This window comes from Garra rufa, chromosome 2 (genome assembly GCF_049309525.1).
Source record: "Garra rufa chromosome 2, GarRuf1.0, whole genome shotgun sequence".
NCBI classification, from domain to species: domain Eukaryota; kingdom Metazoa; phylum Chordata; class Actinopteri; order Cypriniformes; family Cyprinidae; genus Garra; species Garra rufa.
In genome coordinates, this window is record NC_133362.1 from 71,616,491 (window position 1) to 71,637,943 (window position 21,453).

General features: G+C 40.2%; 9 non-coding genes across 9 annotated transcripts; 1 reads left to right on the forward strand and 8 right to left on the reverse strand.

Moving 5' to 3' along the window:
- The first annotated feature begins 1,210 nt into the window (after window positions 1–1,210).
- Window positions 1,211–1,321, forward strand: trnal-caa (transfer RNA leucine (anticodon CAA)). The gene is made up of 2 exons: window positions 1,211–1,248; window positions 1,276–1,321. It is a non-coding gene; the product is annotated as a tRNA-Leu (tRNA).
- A 2,627-nt stretch (window positions 1,322–3,948) lies between these two features.
- trnal-caa (transfer RNA leucine (anticodon CAA)) lies at window positions 3,949–4,059 on the reverse strand. The gene is made up of 2 exons: window positions 4,022–4,059; window positions 3,949–3,994 (listed from the first exon to the last, which is right to left on the reverse strand). It is a non-coding gene; the product is annotated as a tRNA-Leu (tRNA).
- A 1,587-nt stretch (window positions 4,060–5,646) lies between these two features.
- On the reverse strand, window positions 5,647–5,757 carry trnal-caa (transfer RNA leucine (anticodon CAA)). The gene is made up of 2 exons: window positions 5,720–5,757; window positions 5,647–5,692 (listed from the first exon to the last, which is right to left on the reverse strand). It is a non-coding gene; the product is annotated as a tRNA-Leu (tRNA).
- A 166-nt stretch (window positions 5,758–5,923) lies between these two features.
- On the reverse strand, window positions 5,924–6,034 carry trnal-caa (transfer RNA leucine (anticodon CAA)). The gene is made up of 2 exons: window positions 5,997–6,034; window positions 5,924–5,969 (listed from the first exon to the last, which is right to left on the reverse strand). It is a non-coding gene; the product is annotated as a tRNA-Leu (tRNA).
- Window positions 6,035–6,310: 276 nt separating this feature from the next.
- Window positions 6,311–6,421, reverse strand: trnal-caa (transfer RNA leucine (anticodon CAA)). The gene is made up of 2 exons: window positions 6,384–6,421; window positions 6,311–6,356 (listed from the first exon to the last, which is right to left on the reverse strand). It is a non-coding gene; the product is annotated as a tRNA-Leu (tRNA).
- Window positions 6,422–6,596: 175 nt separating this feature from the next.
- On the reverse strand, window positions 6,597–6,707 carry trnal-caa (transfer RNA leucine (anticodon CAA)). Its single transcript has 2 exons — window positions 6,670–6,707; window positions 6,597–6,635 (listed from the first exon to the last, which is right to left on the reverse strand). It is a non-coding gene; the product is annotated as a tRNA-Leu (tRNA).
- Window positions 6,708–13,442: 6,735 nt separating this feature from the next.
- On the reverse strand, window positions 13,443–13,553 carry trnal-caa (transfer RNA leucine (anticodon CAA)). Its single transcript has 2 exons — window positions 13,516–13,553; window positions 13,443–13,488 (listed from the first exon to the last, which is right to left on the reverse strand). It is a non-coding gene; the product is annotated as a tRNA-Leu (tRNA).
- A 175-nt stretch (window positions 13,554–13,728) lies between these two features.
- On the reverse strand, window positions 13,729–13,839 carry trnal-caa (transfer RNA leucine (anticodon CAA)). The gene is made up of 2 exons: window positions 13,802–13,839; window positions 13,729–13,774 (listed from the first exon to the last, which is right to left on the reverse strand). It is a non-coding gene; the product is annotated as a tRNA-Leu (tRNA).
- A 166-nt stretch (window positions 13,840–14,005) lies between these two features.
- On the reverse strand, window positions 14,006–14,116 carry trnal-caa (transfer RNA leucine (anticodon CAA)). The gene is made up of 2 exons: window positions 14,079–14,116; window positions 14,006–14,051 (listed from the first exon to the last, which is right to left on the reverse strand). It is a non-coding gene; the product is annotated as a tRNA-Leu (tRNA).
- Between the last annotated feature and the right edge of the window lie 7,337 nt (window positions 14,117–21,453).

Consider the following 21,453-nt stretch of genomic DNA (forward strand, 5'->3'; position numbering starts at 1 on the left):
ATTAAAAAACGATCAGAAATGCGTCCAATTTTCTAATACTATTATTTGATGACAACAATACATTTGGAAAATAAAATACAGCCATTTCTGCTTTTTTTCTTTTAAACATAAAACCAAGCTGCACCCTTTTTTAAATTTCATCTTTCATTCCAAAATAGAATAATGAATGAACGAAAAAGTACACGGACCTGGTCGACGCATGGTTATATTTAGTTGATATTGAAAATATTGAAAATCGTAATTAAATTGAATCTTAATTTTAAGATGGCAGTAGGCCTACTGACATACAGAGATTCCAAATATAAACAAAAGGCATAAAACCTGCAATTTTACATATTGTTAAAATGTAAAGATTCACACCACTTTACAATGAGCCCATTTGTAACATCAACTAAGATTGATGAAAGCTGTAGAATAGAAGTGTTGTTCCTTGTTAGAGTCTGTTAATTTCAACATTTACTGTAATATTGTTAAATTTTGAAGTTTATTTTGTTAACATTAATGAACTATGAAATAACTTTAATGATCAATATATAATTATTATTAATATTTTTATTCATTTACAAAGTATGGTTTAGTATTTTTTTTTAAATAGTACAGCACTATTTTAGTTGCCGTTCAGTATCCATTTTCAAAAACTATCGGTTAATTAATCGGTATCGGCCAGTGTGGTCCAACCTAGCTATCGGTATCGGTAAAAACCAATGTCGGTCGACCTCTAGTTTCAACCTTCTCAAATACTGAGGCTTCTGGTCTCCGAATGGAGGCGTGGGTTCAAATCCCACTTCTGACAATAACTTTTCAGAAGCCCGAAAAAATGACATCTACGACTTAAGCAATATAGAATATGTTCTCAGATTTTAAATGTGGCAAATATCTATCACTTACAAAAGCTGAAACTTTTGGATTCCTACTATTACATTAATTGCACCGATACTTACAGCATAGCTGTCGTCCTGTCAGGATGACCGAGCGGTCTAAGGCGCCAGACTCAAGGGTTTCAATCTTCTCAAATCCTGAGGCTTCTCGTCTCCAAATGGAGGCGTGGGTTCAAATCCCACTTCTGACAACTATTTTTCAGGAGCCCGAAAAAATGTCATAAATGACTTAAGCAATATAGAATATGTTCTTAGATTTTAAATGTGGCAAATATCTATCACTTTCAAAAGCTCAAACTTTTGGATTCCCATTAGTTTATTAATGTCGTACTGTCAGGATGGCCGAGTGGTCTAAGGCGCCAGACTCAAGGGTTTCAATCTTCTCAAATACTGAGGCTTCTGGTCTCCGATTGGAGGTGTGAGTTCAAATCCCACTTCTGACAGCAACTTTTCAGAAGCCTGAAAAAATTCCATATATCCTTATATGTCACTTAAGCAATATAGTATGTGTTTCAGATAATAAATATTGCAAATATCTATTACTTGACGAAAACTCAGGCTGCATCCGAAATCGCATACTTCCATGCTATTTAGTAGGCAAAAAGCAGTAGGCGAAGAAAAAGTATGCATGAAATCTCAAAAACCACAAAAGAGTAGGCGAGATTTACCTGGATGAAGCACTATTTCTCGCGAGATTCAGGTGTACGTATACCTAAGTATCGTTCGAATATGCCTACTTACCTACTACATAGTAGGCGATATGGGTACGTGAGAAGAGTAATCACAAAAGAGTAAGCAAGAGATCCCCGGATGCCTACTGCGTCCCGCCCAGATTTCGAAGAAGCCCACGGGAGATCAATACGTCATCATCAAACGTGATGGAGAACAGCAACAAGGGTGTTTTCAAAAGTGAGTAACCTTACGCTGTTCCTTGTGTCACAATCGCGTAGAACTAAATTGTTTAAGGTGTAACACTAGTATAATTGTGATTGTTCTGTAAAAACATGTTTTATATGTAGGCTATAGCAAACAGGGGAGATCCAGTAAACACACGAATATCTCCAAAGTGAATGTACATAAACCACATACATCTTAAAGATGATTGTTAAATGTCTAATTTATATGTGACAGGAAAAAGTTCGAAAAGAATTGCAGATGAGCACGTAATAGACATCTGAGTGTTGTGTGCTGTTACAGTAGAATTCACTGTTGTCAACACCATTTACTTTATATGAATGGAATGTAAATAAACGCATGTACATATAGTAACTGAACATAACTGATCTTTTTTATTAATATAAATAAATAGATAAATAGAAGAGCATTTGTGTTGGATAAAATGCGGGTGTAAATGCAGTATTGAGCACATGAATCACAGAGGTGACTTGAAACTTTTCTGGATGTTACAGGGACAGGACGTGATGGACGGCAGAGACGGGTGAAGGTGGACACGGTGGTCAGCTGCTTCATCAGAATAAAGCTGCAGAATTGGCACAGCTGTTGATGGCAGTTGTTATTTACAGGCTGTGAACACACATGATTGTTAGAACAATTACTTTGAATAAAGCTTTGTTTTATGTGTCTTTGGCTTGTATTTATTTAACATCAAGGTTACTTTTATTTATTCTTTTACAAATGTATTCATGTTTCTTGTTATCAGTTAATAGAATATAGCATTAATTCATTACTTGACTGAGAATTGAGATTATTCACATTGACTGCATAGTCATGAATATGTCATGCATATGGCGTATTAAAAAATGCATGTAGTTCATTTTACTAAATATATAATTCATTAGTGGTTAGCATTTATCAGTATTATAGTTCATAAGAGTTGGTGTTGTCTAGCAATGCATTCCGAGGTCATGTTTAATTTCTAAGTAATACTTAAATCTTTTGAGTGTAAAATCAAAAGTCTTCTCCAAAGACGTGATCTTCCAGCAGCTGATTGACGTCTCCTTTGTGCAGATATTGCAAACAAGGAGGGAAACGTACTAGGTAGGGTTGTCGTGATGCCATTGGGTATTCTGTGCACCTGTCGCCTTTATTTTATTTTATTATCACTGCAGAACTTATAAGTACATACAACGGCAGGAAAAGATAGTAGGCTGTTTTATCAGTAAAAAATCATAATGACAGAAAAAACTGTAAAGGGTTTGCGTACATGTGATTCTCTACACGTGAAAAAAAAAAGATTAAATTTCTTTAAATTACCGTAATATTCATTTAATCAAAATGCATTAAAATTGCATGTGTTGTTTTTTGTTATTTATAATCCTCGGGGATGAAACAAGAGAAATCCAACAATAAAAAGAGGAAAACAAAGGAGATTTCAAGCCAGTTTTGCATGTGGATAAACAATTTTGCACATAAATAAATTAAAAACATATTCAAGTGGTTACGATTTTAGGTTTTCGTAATAAAAAATAACATCTTTAAGGATTAAACTGGGTTATAGCCTAAAAACAATCTTAAAGTTATCTGTTTCTACTAGAAGACCACAAAATGAGAAATTTGATCAACATCATAATATATACAAATAGATGAATTAAACCTGTCGCTCATATCTTTTAAATTGTTGCTCTTGCTTTAACGTTGTAGATCACATGATAACGTCATCATGGCGGATCGCATTCATACTCATCGGTACTATCAATAAACTAATGGGAATCCAAAAGTTTGAACTTTTGAAAGTGATAGATATTTGCCACATTTAAAATCTGAGAACATATTCTATATTGCTTAAGTCATTTATGACATTTTTTTGGGCTCCTGAAAAATAGTTGTCAGAAGTGGGATTTGAACCAACGCCTCCATTTGGAGACCAGAAGCCTCAAGATTTGAGAAGGTTGAAACCCTTGAGTCTTGCGCCTTAGACCGCTCAGCCATCCTGACAGTACAACAGCTTTACTGTAAGTATCGGTACAAATAGAGAACTAATGGGAATCCAAAAGTCAGAGTTTTTTTCAAGTGGTTGATATTTGCCATATTTCATATCTGAAACACATACTATGTTGCTTAAGTGACATATAATGATATATGGAATTTTTTCAGGTTTCTGAAAAGTTGCTGTCAGAAGTGGGATTTGAACCCATGCCTCCAATCGGAGACCAGAAGCCTCAGTATTTGAGAAGCTCGAAACCCTTGAGTCTGGCACCTTGGACCACTCGGCCATCCTGACAGTATGAAAGCTGTGCTGTAAGTGTCGGTGCAATTAATGAACTAATGGGAATCCAAAAGTCAGAGTTTTCTTCAAGTGGTTGATATTTGCCATATTTAATATCTGAAACCCATACTATATTGCTTAAGTGACATATAATGATATATGGAATTTTTTCAGGTTTCTGAAAAGTTGTTGTCAGAAGTGCGATTTGAACCCACGCCTCCAATTGGAGACCAGAAGCCTCAGCAGTTGAGAAGGTCGAAACCCTTGATTCTGGCGCCTTAGACCGCTCGGCCATCCTGACAGTACGACAGCTTTGCTGTAAGTATCGGTACAAATAGAGAACTAATGGGAATCCAAAAGTCAGAGTTTTCTTCAAGTGGTTGATATTTGCCATATTTAATATCTGAAACACATACTATGTTGCTTAAGTGACATATAATGATATATGGATTTTTTTTCAGGTTTCTAAAAAGTTGCTGTCAGAAGTGGAATTTGAACCCACGCCTCCATTCGGAGGGCAGAAGCCTCAGTATTTGAGAAGGTTGAAACTCTTGAGTCTGGCGCCTTAGACCGCTCGGCCATCCTGACAGTACGACAGCTGTGCTGTAAGTATCGGTGCAATTAATAAACTAATGGGAATCCAAAAGTCTGAGCTTTCGTCAAGTGATAGATATTTGCCCTATTTAAAATCTGAGAACATATTCTATATTGCTTAAGTCATTTTTGACATTTTTTCGGGCTCCTGAAAAATAGTTGTCAGAAGAGGGATTTGAACCCACGCCTCCATTCGGAAACCAAAAGCCTCAGTATTTGAGAAGGTTGAAACCCTTGAGTCTGGCGCCTTAGACCGCTCGTCCATCCTGACAGAACAACATCTGTGCTGTAAGTATCGGTGCAATTAATAAACTAATGGGAATCCAAAAATCTGAGCTTTCCTCAAGTGACAGATATTTGCCATATTTAATATCTGAAACACATGCAATATTGCTTAAGTGACATATAAGGATATATGGAATTTTTTCAGGCTTCTGAAAAGTTGCTGTCAGAAGTGGGATTTAAACCCATGCCTCCAATCGGAGACCAGAAGCCTCAGTATTTGAGAAGGTCGAAACCCTTGAGTCTGGCGCCTTAGACTGCTCGGCCATCCTGACAGTACGACAGCTTTGCTGTAAGTATGGGTACAGTTAATGAAATAGTGGGAATCCAAAAGTTTCAGCTTTTGTAAGTGATAGATATTTGCCACATTTAAAATCTGAGAACATATTCTATATTGCTTAAGTCGTAGATGTCATTTTTTCGGACTTCTGAAAAGTTGTTGTCAGAAGTAGGATTTGAACCCACGCCTCCATTCCGAGACCAGAAGCCTCAGTTTTTGAGAAGGATGAAACCGTTGAGTATGGCGCCTTAGACCGCTCGGCCATCCCGACAGTACGACAGCTGTGCTGTAAGTATCGGTGCAATTAATAAACTAATGGGAATCCAAAAGTCAGAGTTTTCTTCAAGTGGTTGATATTTGCCATATTTAATATCTGAAACACATACTATGTTGCTTAAGTGACATATAATGATATATGGATTTTTTTCAGGTTTCTGAAAAGTTGTTGTCAGAAGTGGAATTTGAACCCACGCCTCCACTCGGAGACCAGAAGCCTCAGTATTGGAGAAGGTCGAAACCCTTGAGTCTGGCGCCTTAGACCGCTCGGCCATCCTGACAGTACGACAGCTGTGCTGTAAGTATCGGTCCAATTAATAAACTAATGGGAATCCAAAAGTCTGAGCTTTCGTCAAGTGACAGATATTTGCCATATTTAATATCTAAGAACATATTCTATATTGCTTAAGTCATTTATGACATTTTTTCAGGCTCCTGAAAAACAGTTGTCAGAAGTGGGATTTGAACCCACGCCTCCATTCGGTGACCAGAAGTCTCAGTATTTGAGAAGGTTGAAACTCTTGAGTCTGGCGCCTTAGACCGCTCGGCCATCCTGACAGTACGACAGCTGTGCTGTAAGTATCGGTGCAATTAATAAACTAATGGGAATCCAAAAGTCTGAGTTTTCATCAAGTGATAGATATTTGCCACATTTAAAATCTGAGACCAGAACGACAACTATGCTGTAAGTATCGGCGCAATTAATAAACTAATGGGAATCCAAAAGTCTGAGTTTTCGTCAAGTGATAGATATTTGCCACATTTAAAATCTGAGAACATATTCTATATTGCTTAAGCCGTAGATGTCATTTTTTCGGGCTTCTGAAAAGTTATTGTCAGAAGTGGGATTTGAACCCACGCCTCCATTCGGAGACCAGAAGCCTCAGTATTTGAGAAGGTTGAAACCCTTGAGTCTGGCGCCTTAGACCGCTCGGCCATCCTGACAATACGACAGCTGCGCTGTAAGTATCGTTGCAATTAATAAACTAATGGGAATCCAAAAGTGTGAGCTTTCGTCAAGTGACAGATATTTGCCATATTTAATATCTGAAACACATGCTATATTGCTTAAGTGACATATAAGGATATATGGAATTTTTTCAGGCTTCTGAAAAGTTGTTGTCAGAAGTGGGATTTGAACCCACGCTTCCAACCGGAGATCAGAAGCCTCAGTATTTGAGAAGGTTGAAACCCTTGAGTCTGGCGCCTTGGACCGCTCGGCCATCCTGACAGTATGACAGCTGCGCTGTAAGTATCGGTGCAATTAATAAACTAATGGGAATCCAAAAGTATGAGCTTTTGTCAAGTGATAGATATTTGCCATATTTAATATCTGAAACACATGCTATGTTGCTTAAGTGACATGTAAGGATACATGGAATTTTTTCAGGCTTCTGAAAAGTTGTTGTCAGAAGTGGGCCTTGAGCCCACACCTCCAATTAGAGGCCAGAAGCCTCAGTATTTGAGAAGGTTGAAACTCTTGAGTCTGGCACCTTAGACCGCTCGGCCATCCTGACAGTACGACAGCTGTACTGTAAGTATCGGTGCAATTAATAAACTAATGGGAATTCAAAAGTCTGAGCTTTCGTCAAGTGATATATATTTGCCCTATTTAAAATCTGAGAACATATTCTATATTGCTTAAGTCATTTTTGACATTTTTTCGGGCTCCTGAAAAATAGTTGTCAGAAGAGGGATTTGAACCCACGCCTCCATTCAGAGACCAGAAGCCTTAGTATTTGAGAAGGTTGAAACCCTTGAGTCTGGCGCCTTAGACCGCTCGTCCATCCTGACAGAACAACATCTGTGCTGTAAGTATCGGCACAATTAATAAACTAATGGGAATCCAAAAGTTTGAGTTTTCGTCAAGTGATAGATATTTGCCACATTTAAAATCTGAGAACATATTCTATATTGCTTAAGTCGTAGATGTCATTTTTTCAGGCTTCTGAAAAGTTATTGTCAGAAGTGGGATTTGAACCCACGCCTCCATTCGGAGACCAGGGGCCTCATGTACAAAGACTTGCGTTGAATTAATCCTAAAACATTGCGTACGGACAAACCTGTAAATGTGCGTACGCAGTAAAAAAATCAGGGGCCTCATGTACAAAGACTTGCGTTGAATTCATACTAAAACATAGCGTACGGACAAAGCTGTAAATGTGCGTACGCAGTAAAAAAATCAGATGTATGAAACACTGCGTACGCGGAATTCCACGCATATCTCTTTGTACATCCGAATTAACGTGAAATTGAGCGCACATGCACGAGCGCAAAACCCCTCCCTGCCTCCTCCCCCGTATTAATATGGTAATGACTCCACTTTGGCAAAACCAAACGAAAAAGCAAGCAAGAGAAACTTAACAGAATGTGATTTGAAGGTGCTCCTCACCGGTAGACCGGAGAAAAACTGTTATTTGCAAGTTTGTAAAAAAAAAAAAAAATAGAGTGGGAGAGTTTAGCTGACGCGGTTAACGCAGTGGGGTTTGAACATCGCACTGTGAACGAATTAAAAAAGAAATGGTCCGATGTAAAGGTGCAGGTGGAGAACAGCGCTGCGACTTAGCCTACGTTTCAGCGCATCAGTCAGAGTCATAGAGCGCAAGCAGATGAACATCGTTGTCTTGTAACGGTAAAATATCTTGTTTGAATAAGTGCAACGTTGTCTTTATGAAATAAACAATAGTAGGCCTATGTATATAAAGGTTCATATAATGCCTCACCACACGGTGTGATGTTGACATAATGTGATTTAGTTTGACACAAAGCAACCGAGTGATCCTTGTCAGCTAGGTAAAATATTTAATAAGAAATTTCTATTTTGATTTTATGGTTATCTGCTGAATTTGCTGATGCTTGTAATTTACATGATGTAATTTATTAACATTTCATCATATTATATAGCCTATATAGCCATTGAGAGGGACATCCCAGTGGATCGCAGTGTTGTTGTTTGAATTAGTTTACATAATATATATATATATATATATATATATATATATATATATTATACACATAAGATATTTACATACCCTCTATATGTATATTATCTGTATAAAAGTTATTAATACTAATTAAATATAAAATAAGAATATTATTGTGTGTTATTTTTTTTGGTGGTGGTGGAGGGGTTGGGGGGGGGGGGTGCCCTTTTTTCAGTTTCAGCACATGCCCCTCAAAAGGTCTGTGCACGGCTCTGGTGCCACCGGCATTTCAGCTGCCCAATCGCCCGCTCTACAAGTGCGAGAATGGGCATCATTGTATCTGCGCTCTTGGTCAGTTTGTGGGTTGTTGAGGGGGGTTAACAGCCACGTCTTTAATGGATAACCGCGGTCTCCTGATATGCAGTTAAATAATTACGCTCAATAAAATAAAATAAAGTAAAACTTAGCTGTTTCCGATTCACGTATCCAAATTGTTCTTCAGATGGCGCCTTTATAGCAATGTCCGTGCAGTCGATCGCTTGCGCTTACATTAGGAAAACCGGTGATCGCTGCAAATTGAGCTTTGTTTGGCTGGTCAACTGCATGGTATGGAAATCTTATATAGGGGAGAGCGGGGCACAACCTAACACTTTTTGAATTTCGCGGTTTATGTAAATCCACGTGGGGTTCAGAGTACAATTCTTTATCCACGTTATTTTCACACTTGTCTAGTACAAATATATCGCTTTGTTTCATATTTACAGTGTATACGTTTTTCGTTATTTGCCTCAAAAGAAAGGAAGTGAAACGTGACAACATGCCCCGTAGGTGGGGTACATTGTAACATCTGAGGGGCACGTTGTAACACGACCATATGACAGCTTAAAATGTTATCTGATTGAATGAAATAAATATACACAACAAACTAAAATATTTTGTCAGTAAAATACATGTGTTAACTTTTTCAAATGAAGTAATGACGTTTAAAAAAAAAAAATAATAATCGAATTTTGGAGTTTGAAAATGAACACATCGCAACAATGCTTTGAACGGCTTTGATCGCAACACACAGCTGTACAGTAGTTCAAAACAATGTGGACAGATAGATGAAACACATTTAGACATTCAGAAGAACACTCCACTCCTCCACACACAGCTCTCATAGAACACGACACACATAAACCAGCCAAAATGCTTTACATTACTTGAAATAATAACTTCTGAACATTAAACATTGATTGTCAGCCTTTATTCACCTGTTTCTTGAGGTCTCTTATCAAAATCCTTAGAAGTAAATCGTGTAAACTGCACCGCTAATGTCACAGAATAGCATAGTTTAATAACAGCGGGGAATATTGTAACACAGTGTTACATCTTTCCCCAGCTGCGCGACTGGAATATAAAACAGGTTAGTGTCTTCTGCTGGTTTGCGAAGCATTAATAAACCATCTAAACTGATAAATAACAAATTGGAGATTAAAATAATAGCAGATTTGTCTAATTTTAAATGAATATTAAAAACTGAAATGAAAAGTTTACTTCAGCCAGAAATGTACTTTTACTATGGTAAAATAAATATTCAGCGATATCTTCAAAAGGCTTTTGAATTCTGGCGCTCTTTTTTCTCTGCATAGTGTTGCTATGGCAACTAGTAAACACCGTAAATTTGGTTATGCTAGCATGTGTGGAAATATTTAAACCACGCGTGTTACAATTAACCCCGCGTTAGGTTGTGCCCCGCTCTCCCCTACCTGCTAGACATGCGGATGATCCCGTCCCATACAGCTGGCTCAAAGACGACTGGCTTAACCCCGAGCGATCTGCCAGTTCCCTTTGGAAAGAACAATTTGCCAGGAAACCAAGCGTTATCAGCACCTGTAAGGGAACGGGTAATGCGTGGCTCCTCGCTGTCTCCAAATTTGGACCCAACTCAGCAAAGAGCTCCAAGAGGATAGCTCTTGGAAATCTGAAACAGTTTATAAGCCAGTTATCATCGTGGGCCAGAAAATCACTGTGATCCCTAAAAACGCGTTCCCTTCGGATTTGGCCATTGACAATGTCCTCCAATAAGGCCAACACTGCCATTGCCATAGACTAAGGGATGTATACATTTGCAAATGCTTTTATATGTTCTAAATCACATAATTGGTAGAAAAATATTGTCTCAATTAACCCATTTTATCAATTATAAATTAATAGCAATGTTTTTCACATTTAAAATAATTTTAAAATAATTGCCTCTAGGAGTCGCCAAGGGAAATAAAACAAACACACGCACAAAAAATACACGTACGCCAGACATGGAGTTGGCGTGGATCAACGCACATTCTCACGTTAATTTCACTGTTAGTAAATCCGACCGTGAGCGTGAAAACTGGCGTAAGCAAAGTTTTTGTGCGCAAAACCCCTCCCTGCCTCCTCCCCCGTATAAATATGGTAATGACTCCAATTTGGCAAAACCAAACGAAAAAGCAATGGCAAAAGCAAGCAAGAAGAGAAACTTCACAGAATGTGAATTGGAGGTGCTCCTATCGGAGGTAGAGCGCAGGAAAACTGTGTTATTTGCAAGTTTGTCCTCCGGAATTAATAACAAAAGAAAAAAAATAGAGTGGGAGAGTTTAGCTGACGCGGTTAACGCAGTGGGGTCTGAACATCGCACTGTGACCGAATTAAAAAAGAAATGGTCCGACGTTAAGGTGCAGGTTAAGAGGAGAACAGCGGCGCACCGTCAAAGTGTGAACCGAACAGGCGGGGGAACAGGGGATGCTGAACTAACACCCTTTGAGGAGAGAGTTGCCTCAATTGTGGGCGACACTTTACTTTCTGGAGTAGTATCCGTGTCTGTGGGAGACACGGATGTATTAGAAGAACCCCACGAAGGTAACTTCTCATTTTATGTCTTAACTTTGGTAAACATACCAGTTTACATTTAAGTTTCCAATACATGCAATGTAGCGGTACATAGGAGACTTTAATTTATGTATCCGTTGCATTTATAAATATGCGTGTACCCATAAAAAAATGGACTCAAATATCAGTTAACGTGCTTGTTTTTATTTAAACTTAGATGGTGCAGGAACATCCACTGGCACGCACTCGGAGTCATTGCCTCCTGAGCAGCCAGGACCCAGTGTCTCCGGCATTTCCAACGCTCCCCCCAGTGCTGAGGCTCGTCCGTCAGGCCGCGTCTTGACGCATGCTGTTCTGGAGTCACAACAGCAAATTGTTAGGGCCATTGGAGAAGTTAACAGTCACCTAAAAAATATAACTGATGCACTCACAGACATAAGCCAGTCATTAAAGGAATTGGTCAAAAAATAAATGTTGTCTCTGATTACCTTTTATATTGCCCCAACCACACGTTGGCGGGCTTGAATGGCTTCTTGGTTGGGCTGTATGAACGCTGGTCCTGGGTCTGGGTCATCTGGCGGTGCCACTTCCTCACCAAGAGGTATGCCATGTCTGTGCGCGACATTGTGCAGCACACCACAGGCCAGCACGATGCGGCACACTTTATTAGGGCGGTATAACAGCACCCCTCCACTCTTATCAAGGCAGCGCCACCGGCATTTCAGCTGCCCAATCGCCCGCTCTACAACTGACCGAGTGTGAGAATGGGCATCATTGTATCTGCGCTCTTGGTCAGTTTGTGGGTTGTTGAGGGGGGTTAACAGCCACGTCTTTAATGGATAACCGCGGTCTCCTGATATGCAGTTAAATAATTACGCTCAATAAATTAAAACTCAGCTGGAATAATTTCTTTAAATACCTCACTCACCAAGAAGCCACCCATCTCGCACCCTGCCACCTTGGAGCCTCATCCCAACCATGCTGTTTGTGAGGATGAATGAATCATGGGTTGACCCAGGCCACCTTGCCACAATATTTGTTAGGCGCATTTGAGCATCACATATTATTTACACATTTATTGAATGGAAATGTTTCCGATTCACGTATGCAAATTCGTCTTCAGATGGCGCCTTTATAGCAATGTGCGTGCAGTCGATCGCTCCGATTACATTAGGAAAACCGGCGATCGCTGCAAATTGCGCTTTAATGTTTGGCTGGTCAACTGCATGGTATGGAAACCTTATATACCTGCTAGACATGCGGATGATCCCGTCCCATACAGCTGGCATTGCACGACTCAAAGACGACTGGCTTAACCCCGAGCGGTCTGCCAGTTCCCTTTGGAAAGAACCAGTTGCCAGGAAACCAAGCGTTGTCAGCACCTGTAAGGGAACGGGTAATGCGTGGCTCCTCGCTGTCTCTCTTTCCAAATTTGGACCCAACTCAGCACAGAGCTCCAAGAGGATAGCTCTTGGAAATCTGAAACGGCTAATAAGCCAGTCATCATCGTGGGCCAGAAAATCACTGTGATCCCTAAAAACGCGTTCCCTTCGGATTTGGCCATTGACAATGTCCTCCAATAAGGCCAACACTGCCATTGCCATAGACTAAGGGATGTATACATTTGCAAATGCTTTTATATGTTCTAAATCACATAATTGGTAGAAAAATATTGTCTCAATTAACCCATTTTATCAATTATAAATTAATAGCAATGTTTTTCACATGTGTTGGTGCGATACTTTGTAGTGTGCAATTTAAAATAATTGCCTCTAGGAGTCGCCAAGGGAAATAAAACAAACACACGCACAAAAAATACACGTACGCCAGACATGGAGTTGGCGTGGATCAACGCACATTCTCACGTTAATTTCACTGTTAATAAATCCGACCGTGAGCGTGAAAACTGGCGTAAGCAAAGTTTTTGTGCGTACGCAGCGTTGATACATGAGGCCCCAGAAGCCTCAGTATTTGAGAAGGTTGAAACCCTTGAGCCTGGCGCCTTAGACCGCTCGGCCATCCTGACAGTACGACAGCTGTGCTGTAAGTATCGGTGCAATTAATAAACTAATGGGAATCCAAAAGACTGAGCTTTCGTCAAGTGACAGATATTTGCCATATTTAATATCTAAGAACATATTCTATATTGCTTAAGTCATTTATGACATTTTTTCGGGCTCCTGAAAAATAGTTGTCAGAAGTGGGATTTGAACCCACGCCTCCATTCGGAGACCAGAAGCCTCAGTGTTTGAGAAGGTTGAAACCCTTGAGTCTGGCGCCTTAGACTGCTCGGCCATCCTGACAGTACGACAGCTGTGCTGTAAGTATCGGTGCAATTAATAAACTAATGGGAATCCAAAAGTCAGAGTTTTCTTCAAGTGGTTGATATTTGCCATATTTAATATCTGAAACACATACTATGTTGCTTAAGTGACATATAATGATATATGGATTTTTTTCAGGTTTCTGAAAAGTTGTTGTCAGAAGTGGAATTTGAACCCACGCCTCCATTCGGAGACCAGAAGCCTCAGTATTTGAGAAGGTCGAAACCCTTGAGTCTGGCGCCTTAGACCGCTCGGCCATCCTGACAGTACGACAGCTGTGCTGTAAGTATCGGTGCAATTAATAAACTAATGGGAATCCAAAAGTCTGAGCTTTCGTCAAGTGACAGATATTTGCCATATTTAATATCTAAGAACATATTCTATATTGCTTAAGTCATTTATGACATTTTTTCAGGCTCCTGAAAAATAGTTGTCAGAAGTGGGATTTGAACCCTCGCCTCCATTCGGAGACCAGAAGTCTCAGTATTTGAGAAGGTTGAAACCCTTGAGTCTGGCGCCTTAGACCGCTCGGCCATCCTGACAGTACGACAGCTGTGCTGTAAGTATCGGTGCAATTAATAAACTAATGGGAATCCAAAAGTCTGAGTTTTCATCAAGTGATAGATATTTGCCACATTTAAAATCTGAGACCAGAACGACAACTATGCTGTAAGTATCGGCGCAATTAATAAACTAATGGGAATCCAAAAGTCTGAGTTTTCATCAAGTGATAGATATTTGCCACATTTAAAATCTGAGAACATATTCTATATTGCTTAAGTCGTAGATGTCATTTTTTCGGGCTTCTGAAAAGTTATTGTCAGAAGTGGGATTTGAACCCACGCCTCCATTCGGAGACCAGAAGCCTCAGTATTTGAGAAGTCAAGTCAAGTCAAGTCACCTTTATTTATATAGCGCCTTTTACAATACAGATTGTGTCAAAGCAACTGCACAGTATTTAAACAGCACCATAGTGTGTAAGTAACGCATTATTGTAACAATCAGTTAAAGGCCTTTTCAGTTAAGGCAGTTCATCAATGAATTCAGTGATATCATTGTCAGTTCAGTTCAAATAGTATACGATATCGCTGGAAAATGTCCCCAACTAAGCAAGCCAGAGGCGACAGCGGCAAGGAACCAAAACTCCACAGGTGACAGAGATGGAGAAAAAAAACCTTGGGAGAAACCAGGCTCAGTCGGGGGACCAGTTCTCCTCTGGCCAGACCAAACAACAGTTTGTACCAATGTCTGATTGTAGAGAACTCATCAGGATCCCATGGTGTAGCACCGATGGCCGTCAAGGTTGGCGAGGTCTTTATTGATGATCCGCCTTGGAGCTCATCTGGTTGACATCCACGGCTATTGAAGTCATCTCCAGGTGGTGATCCATGATCTAAGCTGGGTACAGACTGGATCCGGGGGACTGGAGTGACCATCTGATCCGGATACAGGCTGGGTCTGGAGGCTACGGTGACCTCGGAATAAGAATGAAACAGACTAATATTAGCGTAGATGCCATTCTTTTTACGATGCAGCGAGTGCATCAGGTGTTATGGGAGGTGTTTTCGGTTCCGGTTGACCTAATTAATGCAGCCTAACAATCCTTTAACGGATTTGAATTATAGGAATGTGTTAATGATTTTATGTGTAAGCCAGGTTAAAGAGATGTGTCTTTAATCTAGATTTAAACTGTCAGAGTGTGTCTGCCTCCCGAACAGTGTTAGGTAGATTGTTCCAGAGTTTAGGCGCTAGATAAGAAAATGATCTGCCACCCGCAGTTGATTTTGATATTCTAGGTATTATCAAATTGCCAGAATTTTGAGAACGCAGCGGACGTGAAGGACTATAATACGATAGGAGCTCGTTCAAGTACTGAGGAGCTAAACCATTGAGGGCTTTATAAGTAATTAGCAAGATTTTAAAATCTATACGATGTTTTATAGGGAGCCAATGCAATGCTGACAGAACCGGGCTAATATGCTCATACTTTCTGGTTCTAGTAAGAACTCTAGCTGCTGCATTTTGGACCAGCTGGAGTTTGTTTATTAAGCGTGCAGAACAACCACCCAATAAAGCATTACAATAATCTATCCTTGAGGTCATGAACGCATGAATTAATGTTTCAGCATTTGACATTGATAGCATAGGTCGTAATTTCGATATATTTTTAAGATGGAAAAATGCGGTTTTGCAGATGCTAGAAATGTGGCTTTCAAAGGAGAGATTGCTATCGAATAGGACGCCTAGGTTCCTAACTGATGATGACGAATTTACAGAGCAGCCATCTAGTATTAGACTGTGTTTTAGGTTATTACTTGTGGAGGTTTTAGGTCCAATAATTAATACCTCTGTTTTTTCAGAATTTAACAGTAAGAAGTTATTCGCCATCCAGTTTTTAATATCAGCTATGCATTCTGTTAGTTTTTCGAATGGATATGTTTTGCCGGGCTGCGAAGAAATATAGAGCTGAGTATCATCAGCGTAACAATGAAAGCTAACACCATGTTTCCTGATGATATCTCCCAAGGGTAACATGTAAAGTGTAAAAAGTAATGGCCCTAGTACTGAGCCTTGAGGTACTCCATACTGCACTTGCGATCTAAATGATACCTCTTCATTTATTGCCACAAACTGATGACGGTCAGATAAGTACGATTTGAACCATGCCAGTGCACTACCACTAATGCCTACATAATTTTCAAGTCTATTTAAAAGAATGTTGTGGTCAATAGTATCAAACGCAGCACTAAGATCCAGTAGCACTAATAGAGAGATGCAACCACGATCACTTGACAATAGCAGGTCATTTGTTACTCTAATTAGAGCAGTCTCAGTACTATGATATGGTCTAAAACCTGACTGGAAATCCTCACAGATACCATTTTTCTCTAAGAAGGAGCATAATTGTGAGGATACTACCTTTTCTAGTATCTTTGACAGAAAAGGAAGATTCGAAATTGGTCTGTAGTTAATTAATTCATAGGGGTCAAGTTGTGGTTTTTTAATGAGTGGCTTAATAACAGCCAGTTTGAAGGTTTTGGGAACATATCCTAATGATAGTGACGAATTAATAATATTCAGAAGAGGATCTATGACTTCTGGAAGTACCTCCTTTAGTAGATTAGATGGAATAGGGTCTAACATACATGTTGTAGGTTTAGATGATTTAACAAGTTTATACAATTCTTCCTCTCCTATAATAGAGAATGAATGGAATTGTTCCTCAGGAGATCTACAACGCACTATCTGATGCGATACTGTAGCGGGCGGCTGTATGGTTACAATTTTATCTCTAATAGTGTCTATCTTGGAGGTAAAGTATGTCATAAAGTCATTACTGCTGTGCTTTTGGGAAATGTCTAAACCTGTTGCTGCTATATTTTTAGTTAATTTAACCACAGTATTGAACAAATACCTAGGGTTATGTTTGTTTTCTTCTAAGAGAGATGAAAAGTAATCCGATCTGGCAGTTTTTAATGCTTTCCTATAAGATAAATTACATTCACGCCAAGCAGTACGAAAAACCTCTAGTTTTGTTTTCCTCCAGCTGCGTTCCATTTTTCGTGCTTTTCTCTTTAGGGCGCGAGTATGATCGTTATACCACGGTGTTACACTGTTTTTCTTAATCTTTTTTAGGCGCACTGGAGCAACTGTATCTAAAGTGCTAGAAAAGAGAGAGTCCATAGTTTCTATTACATCATCATGTTTTTCTGAGCTATTGGATATGCTGAGGAATTCAGATAAGTCAGGAAGATTACTTACAAAGCAGTCTTTTGTAGTAGAAGTGATGGTTCTACCGTATTTGTAGCAAGGAATTGAATTAACAGTTTTAGCTATCTGGATTATACAAGAGACTAGATAATGATCTGAGATATCGCTTTGCTGCAGAATTTTAACGCCATTAACATCAATTCCATGTGACAGTATTAAATCTAGAGTATGATTTCGGCAATGAGTAGGACCTGACACGTGTTGTCTAACCCCAATAGAGTTCAAAATATCTATAAATGCTGTTCCTAATGCATCTTTTTCATTATCAACATGGATGTTAAAATCACCCGCTATTAAGACTTTATCTGCGGCCAGCACTAATTCGGATAGAAAATCAGCAAATTCTTTAATAAAGTCTGTATGGTGCCCTGGTGGCCTGTATACAGTAGCTAGCACAAACGTCACAGGGGTTTTATCATTAGTACTTGTTTCTCTGGATAATGCTATATGAAGCACCATAACTTCAAACGAGTTATATTTGAAGCCCGTTCTCTGACAGACATTGAGAATACTGCTATAAATAGTAGAAACACCTCCTCCTTTACCTTTTAGACGCGGTTCATGTTTATAACAGTAATCTTGGGGGGTGGACTCGTTTAAAATAATGTAATCGTCTGGTTTTAGCCAGGTTTCTGTCAAACAGAGCACATCTAGGTTATGATCAGTGATCATATCATTTACAAAAAGTGCTTTCGTAGAAAGGGACCTGATATTCAATAAGCCAAGCTTTATCAATTGTTTCTCTGTATTATATATATTTTTTATTTGTTGAACATCAATTAAATTGTTAGTCTTGATTTGATTCAGGCGTTTTTTGTATTTTTTTGCTCGGGGAACAGACACAGTCTCTATAGTGTGATATCTAGGTGAAAGGGTCTCTATGTGCTGAGAAATAACTGATTTCTGTGACGTGAGGCGGCTAGCAGACGGTCGGTTTAGCCAGTCTGTCTGCTTCCTGACCTGGGCCCCAGTTAGTCAAGTGCAAACTCTAAGACTATGTGCCATATTTCTAGATAGAAGAGATGCTCCACATCCGGAGGGATGAAGACCATCTCTTTTCAACAGGTCAGGTCTGCCCCAAAAGCTTGTCCAATTGTCTATGAAACCTATGTTATTTCGCGGGCACCACTTTGACATCCAGCCGGTTAACGATGACAATCTACTATGTATCTCATCACCACGGTAAGCCGGGAGGGGACCAGAGCATATTACAGTGTCTGACATCGTACTTGCAAGTTCACACACCTCTTTAACAGTATTTTTAGTGATCTCCGACTGGCGAAGTCGAACATCATTAGCGCCGACGTGAATAACAATCTTACTGAATTTACGTTTAGCATTAGCCAGCACTTTTAAATTTGCCAAGATGTCAGGCGCTCTGGCTCCCGGTAAACATTGGACTATGGTGGCTGGTGTCTCTATTTTCACGTTCCGTACAATAGAATCGCCAATTACTAGAGCACATTCATCAGGTTTCTCAGTGGGTGCGTCACTGAGTGGGGAGAACCTGTTTGATGTTCTGATCGGAACGGAAGAGCGGTGTTTTGACCCGCGACTATGCCGCCTCACAGTCACCCAATTGCCCTGCTGCATGGGCGTTGTTACCGGAACCGAACAATGTACAGGGCTTTCTGAGCTAGTCACATCCAAAACCGTATCTAAGGCCCTCACATTCTTACTATCCTCTATTAAAGTTTGGATGCGTGACTCTAGTTCTGAAATCTTCTCTGTCAGCCTGACTATATTCCTGCATTTATCACATGTATAAGGCTCACTGCTGACAGAGATAGATAAGCTATACATGTGGCAAGCAGTGCAGACAACAATAGTAGGAGAAGAAGCCATTACTCACCGTGATTGTAGAATGATTTCAACTTACCAATGTTGTTAGAGTTCCTGAAGAACAGATCAGGGGGAGAAAAAACGGAACGGAACCGGCTAAAAGAGTACTAACGATATTAAACACGAGAAAAAAAATAAAAACGTGAATGGAACGCAGATGGCAAGTTAACCGGCCAGCGCAATGCTAAAAATAGTAAACAAGAGTTAAAAGCGTGAATGGAGTGCGAGCGGCAAATTAACCGGCTATGGAATGCTAACGCGCTGCACTCGTGATTATAGAGTAAGGCGAACAATCAAATTAGTCAGATTAGTTTGATGGATAAGACCAGAAATTAAGTTAAGCTATATCTATCAATTTAAAACGGCAGAATTAACAATAAGATAGAGAATCCAGTAGAAAATCCAGTAGAAAAACGAAGCTGCAGAGAGCTACAAACAAACAGACCACTCTGCAGCAAGGCAGACTGGAAGCAGGGAAACAGCGAAACAGCGACACCCACAGGCCGGCAAGGCGACACCCACGAATGCGATAAATGCGATATATCCTCTCGACCAATAAGAATTCGGCGAGCGTTCGACGCAATCTAACATGGCGGCGCTCTGAAGCGAGAGATGTTACGTCTTCAAAATGAGAGCTTTAAACTCGATTAACAATTCTGATGGTCTGGATGAGGCAGTGATAACTGCACCTGTGGTTAGAAAACGCAGACTAGACAAAGACAAAACAAAAAAGAAGGTTCATCACTACGTCTACATTAGCGGGTAGCTTATATAGGTAGATTCCCTATTGTTTAGATGAAGGACATGCTTGAAGCGGCCGAAAGGGGAATCTACTTATACATATCTGTAGGATTTTAGTTACGCAAAACCATAAGTAATGAACAAATCTCCATACTCCATGTGAAGATCAAGATTCTTTTGTCTGAACCATTTGCCGAAACGGCGCGAAAACACTGGCGTCACGATGTCTACCCGATGGTCCGTTTGCTACGCCGCAGGGAACAGAGCGGCCATAAACTTAATCCCATTAGGGAGACAACGGTGATTTGTGTTCGGCGCAAACTAGCTAATCGCTAATTCATGGCTACAATCTTTTGATCCTGGTGAAACTCCCGGAAAAGGACAATTCCCCAAAGATCGTCTCCCCCTCGACATTCCACCAAGAGCCAGTTGTCTCGCGCACTTTGGCCGAGACCATCATAAACTGAGTCACGAATAAACAAAGAACATTGATCGATTCCAGATTGCCCGTTCTGGCCCGCCGAACTCTTACTGACCTCCGCTCAAGCAGCGTGGGGTTTCCACTCAAAACCCAGAAATACCCCACCGCGCAAAGAATGTGCGGACAAATATGATACAGGAGAAAAAGAAACCAAGAACGCTATTTCGATCACTCGAACTTACTATGCAAAAGGATAGGACACCCTCCTTTCTGTATGTCAATGGGTGTTGTGTATTCATGTACTTTACTATACCTTGTGCCTTAATTAATCAAGTTATTTAGCGTGTATCCCATGTGTAACCTTATAGTTCTGTATTTAGTCTCTTTCGAAAGATCATAACGACTGCAGGTTGTCTGAGTGAATGAGAATTTCATTTTGTGTGTATTGTATGCATTACGCTAGTTAACAGAAGTTAATAACTAAATCGCAGAGAAATCTATATCCCAAATAAAATTACATGCCAGGAGGAGTGGCATGGGTGCGGGACCCCGCCCCGTGGCCACCCCATTGGTTCGCAGCCCTCGGGGTTGTGCTTAGAAAGACCCTTTAAAACTTACTGACCCGAACCAGAAATTTGGCTTGAATTGTGCTTGAAGCGCGGGCTTGAATTGTGCTTGAAGTGCTGACTTGAACTGACCGAACTGAGCGAGAAGAGCCCTGGAAACATCCTGAAAGACTCTAAACTTTCTCTGCCGAAGATCGCTTGCTCGTTCCAACTGCAAGGCATTCTTGCCCTCCAGAACTCACAAGAAACTACAAAAGACTTTCGCATCTCGATTTGAAACCTTCAGAGCCTGCGCGCCTCGCAACCCAGGCGCCAATCGAACTCTGAGAGCAACTCCGGTTGTCCAACCCTCATCCTGAGGAATTCCCAAAGACGTCATCCCGAAAGACCGACTAGCAACCAACCAACCAAGTCATCCTCTGAGACGAGCCTCCAGCCCGGACGGAATCCCCATTCCAGCCAAGAGCAAGTAAACAAGGTCTCCCATTTCTTGTTGAAATCTGGTGCGTTTTGTTTAAGTTAGATCTCTGCTTGATGA